At 43.8% G+C, this 6,000-nt stretch overlaps 1 long non-coding RNA gene across 2 annotated transcripts in view; it reads left to right on the top strand.

The window, feature by feature from the left end:
* The window catches only part of LOC147094286 (uncharacterized), a 47,111-nt gene extending 41,666 nt beyond the window's left edge, over positions 1-5,445 (top strand). Inside the window, exon 3 of one of the 2 annotated variants that reach the window (XR_015074732.1) lies at positions 4,943-5,444. This is a non-coding gene — a long non-coding RNA (uncharacterized LOC147094286). Of the gene's footprint in view, positions 1-4,942 lie in introns of both variants that reach the window. The other variant, XR_015074733.1, reaches the window with a different exon arrangement.
* Positions 5,446-6,000: the final 555 nt, after the last annotated feature.

A 6,000-nucleotide genomic window follows, 5' to 3' on the forward strand; every position in this document is an offset into this window, starting at 1 on the left:
AAAAAAAAACACACCAAACAAACTAAGATGGGAGCTGCACAGAGCAAGATCCCAGAAAAGGGAACTCCCGCTTCTTATGTCTTTACCTACTATGGTCAGATATCCACAAATGATTTACCTAAGTGGGCTAGATGGACAAAGAAAGATAGACACCCTTTCCCCGTGGATGGTACATTCAATCTAGATAGAATCACGTGTCTAGAAAACTGCCTAGCAGGCAGAGACCCACGTAGAAGGGGTGCAAAATCAATAAATTGGTCTGCCTTCTCAGACTGGAAAAGGGAAGCAGAAAAACGTAAAGAGCGCAGCATATTAACTAGCAAAATTGAGAACAAAAATAAGAAAAGAGATCTAATGAATAAATTGACTAAACAAGAGATTACACTAATGCCTTTAAGACAAATCCCGAAGCCCACCGCCCCTCCTTGTGAATATCCTCCCCTTCCCACGACTCATTCCAGTAATGACGAGGATGAGGGATGGTTCAGAAGACCAGCCCCACCTCCTGACTACGAAGCACAACAACCAGCCGCACCAGCTGCTGAACCACCTGACCCCGGTGCTGCAAGGCAGGAGAACAGACCCAACACTAGGTCTGTGACTGCCAGTCAATCAAACCAAGGAGGAGCTGAACGAATTGGTGCTTTTCCACGCAGACGTTTCCCCAATGTCCACAATGTTGACGGAGCTCCAGTCGCTGTCCACCGCTCATGGACAGCTGGTGAGCTTAGGACAATAATTCATGAATTACCCGATCCCACAGAGAACTTAGAAAAGGCAATTAATGAACTCAAAAGTATCATTATCTGCCACCAGCCCACCATTGTGGATGTTGACCAGCTATTTAGAGCTTGGTTAAAAGATACCAAATACCGCCTTTTGACGGAAGGCGTAGGCCAGGATAGGTTTCAGCTTTTCGAAAACCATAGAACAAATCAAGGCTGGAATCCAGAAACCTTACCTGATGATGCATTCTGGACTGAATTGTACAGAATAATGCATGTCAAATTCCATAAAAAGGATGAATTGGACAAAGATAATTGAGACAACTCACAAAAGGGATGAAGACGTTGAGGATTATATGGAAATAATGGAAGCGGTTATGGGACAGCATTCGGGTATGACAAAAGAAAATGATCAAATCCCTTTAATTAATGCCCTTGTAAACGGCCTCAGAACAGAACTTAAGGAACCGTTGACTTTAGTTTGCCTTGACTGGAGACATAAACCCATTCCTGAATTGACACAAATCTTGAAAGGAATACAGGAAAGGAATAAAGATCAAAAGAATAAAGTTTCTTTGTTAATGGAGCAAGCAGCTTCTCCAGCCCCGACCACCCAGACTACTATTTACTACCAGGGTCAGAACAGGGGACGAGGTAGAGGATATAACAGAGGTAGATTCAGAGGCAGGGGTAGAGGTGGTGGTGGCAGGGGCCACTGGAACGGAGGAGGAAATACAAGCACATGTTTTAATTGTGGTCTGATTGACCACTGGAAAGCCAATTGCCCTTACCCAACACCGCACAATCAAGGTTGGGAAGGTACACCCAACAATATGAGTACCCAAGCCCAGCGTCACAATCGTCCGCAGGCAAATTTCACTACAGGGAATCCTTGGGAAACTCAAAATACGGGAGTGCAAAATTATTCAGCATGACGCAGAGACGCAGCCCCAGACGTTAACCACCTCCTGCAGTTACCCTTAGTGTCAGTAAATGCTAGAGAGGAGCCATATCTGTCTATACAAATGCAGGGCAAGAGCGTTCCCTTTCTCGTCGACACAGGAGCTACTAGTTCCATATTGACAAAGCAATATGCCAGAGGAACCCCGTGTACTGAACAGAATGTCTCATGTATAGGGCTCTCCGGATCTTCACAAACTATGACGTGGTCGCAACCACGAGAGATACAAGCAGATAATTCCCATGGCCAACATGTCTTTCTCCTATCAGAGGAAACCCCTATGAATCTCTTGGGAAGAGATTTGTTGTGCAAAATGCAAGCAACAATAATTTGCTCAGAGAAGGGATTACAGGTGTATATACCTACTGGCAGATGCACCATGTATCCCTTACGTGAATGCTCCCCTCAAGTTATCCCACGGGAGACAGAGCAACTGCTCGATCAGATCCCACCACAGGTATGGTCCAGTCACACAAATGAAGTTGGCAAAATGCTAACTGCTCAGCCATACAAGATCACATTAAAGCCAGCCGTTCGATTGCCCCGTAGACCGCAGTACCCGATTTCAGCAGCAGCTGAACAAGGAATTCAGCCTGTCATTAACTCTTTGTTGGAGCAAGGAATAATTGTCCCAACCCAGAGTCAATGCAACACTCCAATTTTTCCTGTAGAAAAGAAAGAAAGTGGAAGGTGGAGACTTGTGCAGGATCTTAGAGCAGTGAACGAATCAGTATTACCCGTTTATCCAGTTGTGCCAAATCCTGCCACTATCCTGACCAGTATTCCCTATCCACCAAGATTCGCAATTCCTGTTCGCATTTACATTCAAAGGAACACAGTACACTTGGACGAGACTCCCGCAGGGCTACACAGAAAGCCCCACAATTTTTTCACAAAGCCTGAAACGCGATTTAGAAGACATACACTTTACCGGAGGATCCACGCTTATCCAATACGTCGATGATTTGCTGATAGCTTCACCTGACGCACAGTCATGCCAGACTCACTCGCTTATCATGCTACGCACCCTAGCGGCAAAAGGACATAGGATATCACGTTCTAAGCTGCAGTTTGTGTCAGAGACAGTACAATATTTGGGACATGAACTTCATGGTGATAGCCGCCGTTTGATGCAAGGAAGAATTAAAGCCATTTGCGAGGCACCCTTGCCTACTACTAAACAGCAATTGAAACATTTTCTCGGCATGTCAGGATACTGTAGGCAATGGATCATGGGATATTCAGATCTGGTACGCCCACTGCTAGATATCTCCGCACCCACAGGGGAAGATCCTCTCGTCTGGAGTAAAAAGGCAGAAGACGCCTTTGAAAATGTTAAACAAGCCCTTACATCAGCTCCAGCATTAGTGCTACCAGACTATCAGAAACAGTTTAACCTTTTCGTCCATCATAAATCGGGTTTTGCTCAATCTGTCCTGACTCAATCCCACGGGGATAAACAGCGACCCTTAGCGTATTTCAGTACTCAATTAGATCCTGTTGCACGTGGGTTGCCTGGATGCCTGCCAATTCTAGCTGCTGCCTATTACGCTGTACAACAGGCTCAAGGCATCACGCTTAATCACCGAACTGTTTTGTTTGTACCACATTCAGTGGAAGTACTGTTATCAAAATACGCCACTCAGCATCTAACATCAGCCCGTAGCAGCAAATGTGAGGTTGAACTGTTATCCAACTCCAATCTCATAATTCAAAGATGTTCAGTTTTGAATCCAGCCACGCTGCTACCCACAGAAGAGGACGGTATCCCACACTGCTGTGACACGGTTACCCAGTTGGCTACTAAGCCCCGAACAGATTTATCTGGAACTCCTGTTCCTAATAGTGACTTGGTATTCTACGTAGATGGATCGGCCCTTAGGGATGATAAAGGATCACCTAGGGCTGGGTATGCCATTTCTGATGATCATTCAGTTGTGGAAGCGCTCTCACTACCTCAATCATTTTCAGCGCAACAAGCAGAACTCTTCGCTCTTACCAGAGCTTGTATATTGGCTACTGATCAAACTGTTAACATTTATACCGACTCCAGGTATGCTTTTGGAGTTGCTCACGATTATGGACAGATCTGGAAATTAAGGGGATTTCTAACTTCCTCAGGATCAACTATTAAGAATGCCGAGCAAATCAATAATCTTTTAAAGGCTCTAGTGTGCCCCACTAAGATTTCAGTTATTAAATGTCAGGCTCATACAGGTAGTCAGGATCAGATATCCTTGGGTAACGAGCGATCAGATAGAGCTGCTAAATCAGCCGCTCTGTCAGATACAGGGCCACTGGTCTCAGCCTTTGTTTTGCGTCAACAGAAATCAGATAATGACCCACCTTCTATTAATGATGTTTTAGCCTTTCAGCCACAGGCTAACCCGGACGAAGTGTTAGCTTGGGCAAGGGATTTTTGCTTTAAAACGCCTGAAGGGGTATGGGTTCACCATGACGGCCGCATGGTGGCTCCAAAATCTTTACTTCCATGGATTGCCCGATGCGTTCATGTTTTCACGCATGCAGGCAAAGGGGGGATGGCAGACTATATTAATCAAACATGGTATGCACCAGGTATTTCGGCAATTGCAAAACAAATCAGTGAAAGGTGCACCATTTGCCAGGAAATGAATCCAGGCAAGACAGAGAAGGTACAAGCTGCCTCCCACCCAAATCCACCAGGCCCTTTCGTACATTTACAAATGGATTTTATTGAATTACCTCCATGTTTAGGATTTAAGTATGTGTTAGTAATTATAGTTATGTTTTCAAGATGGGTCGAAGCTTTCCCATGTAAAAAGAATGATGCTGTAACAGTAGCAAAGTGCTTGTTAAAAGAAGTCATACCCAGGTTTGGAATACCTATGCAGCTTTCAAGCGACAGAGGATCGCATTTCACTGGAGCAATTATAAAAGAACTATGTAAAGCTTTGCAGATTAACCAGCATTTTCACTGCAGTTATCATCCACAATCCGCAGGACTGGTGGAAAGACATAATGGAGTGCTGAAGAATAAACTTTCTAAACTTTGCAATGAAACTGGACTTAAATGGGTCGAACTATTACCCTTAGCATTGATGATAATGCGAGCAGCAACTAACAGGACAAATGGACTGTCTCCATATGAGATTGTTATGGGACGACCCCTAAGGCTGCCATTCTCAGCACCATTTACGGTGAAACAAATGGACATTCATAAAATGGACGAGACTATGCTAAACTATTGCATTGCATTAACTAAATGTATTTCCAGCTTTCACCAACAGGTAAAAGAAGCTCAAACGAGTCCAGCAGAGGGAAAGTGCCACGACTTGAAACCAGGAGATGACGTCTACGTGAAGGTTTTTAAAAGGAAGAACGGTCTACAACCACGCTTTGAAGGACCATATCAAGTGCTCCTGACTACAAACACAGCCGTAAAAGTCAAGGAAAGATCTTCCTGGATTCACGCATCCCACTGCAAGAAGGCACCGAATAGAGACAATTGATTTTTGAAAGACTCTAACAATGAAGACGTTACTTATATTTTGTATACTAATCGGACTACTGAGTCTAATATGCCAAGGAGATGGGGAAAGATCCCGAAAGAAACGAGAATTACACGTGAATACCCACCTGTATTGATGGTTGACCTTGTCTAAGATCGTCTTTCGTTTTTGTTTATTCTTAGTGTTTGGGCGTGTATTCTTGTAGGGGTTGAATTGTGTTTGATTTGATTTCAGGTTTATGTCTTTGTGAAGTTCTGCAGCTTATGTTAGCCTGCAGTGTTCTAATTTCCCTGCAGGCTAATATAAGCTGCAGAACTTCACAAAGACATAAACCTGAAATCAAATCAAACACAATTCAACCCCTACAAGAATACACGCTCAAACACTAAGAATAAACAAAAACGAAAGACGATCTTAGATAAGGTCAACCATCAATACAGGTATATCTCGAGGATGGTTCAAAACAGAAGTCGGTATCCTTGGCTAAAATCTAAATTTGGTATGAGGACCGAAAAAAAAGGGTTAATTTCAGTTATGTTGTCCTTGTAAGGACAAAAGGGAAGAATGTGGAAGTACAGTTTCTCACTTAGACACAAAATGGCTTCCTGGGCATAGACTAAAAACTTAAATGGCCGACAGCATGATTCACTAACCAGTCTCTAGGGGATGAGACAAGTTAGGAATGCTACATACGTACTCCTTATCTATTATAAGCTTACAAAGAGCCTCATTCACCAAACAATTAGCCAAGGACATGATAAGTTAAACATTGGCCTACAGGTCCAGCTGGTATAGTGAGGGAACAGAAGGAACAGAGGGATCC

The sequence above is a fragment of the Somniosus microcephalus genome, unplaced genomic scaffold (genome assembly GCF_052327205.1).
Source record: "Somniosus microcephalus isolate GS21.2 unplaced genomic scaffold, FLI_Smic_1.0 unresolved_chr1, whole genome shotgun sequence".
Lineage (NCBI taxonomy): Eukaryota > Metazoa > Chordata > Chondrichthyes > Squaliformes > Somniosidae > Somniosus > Somniosus microcephalus.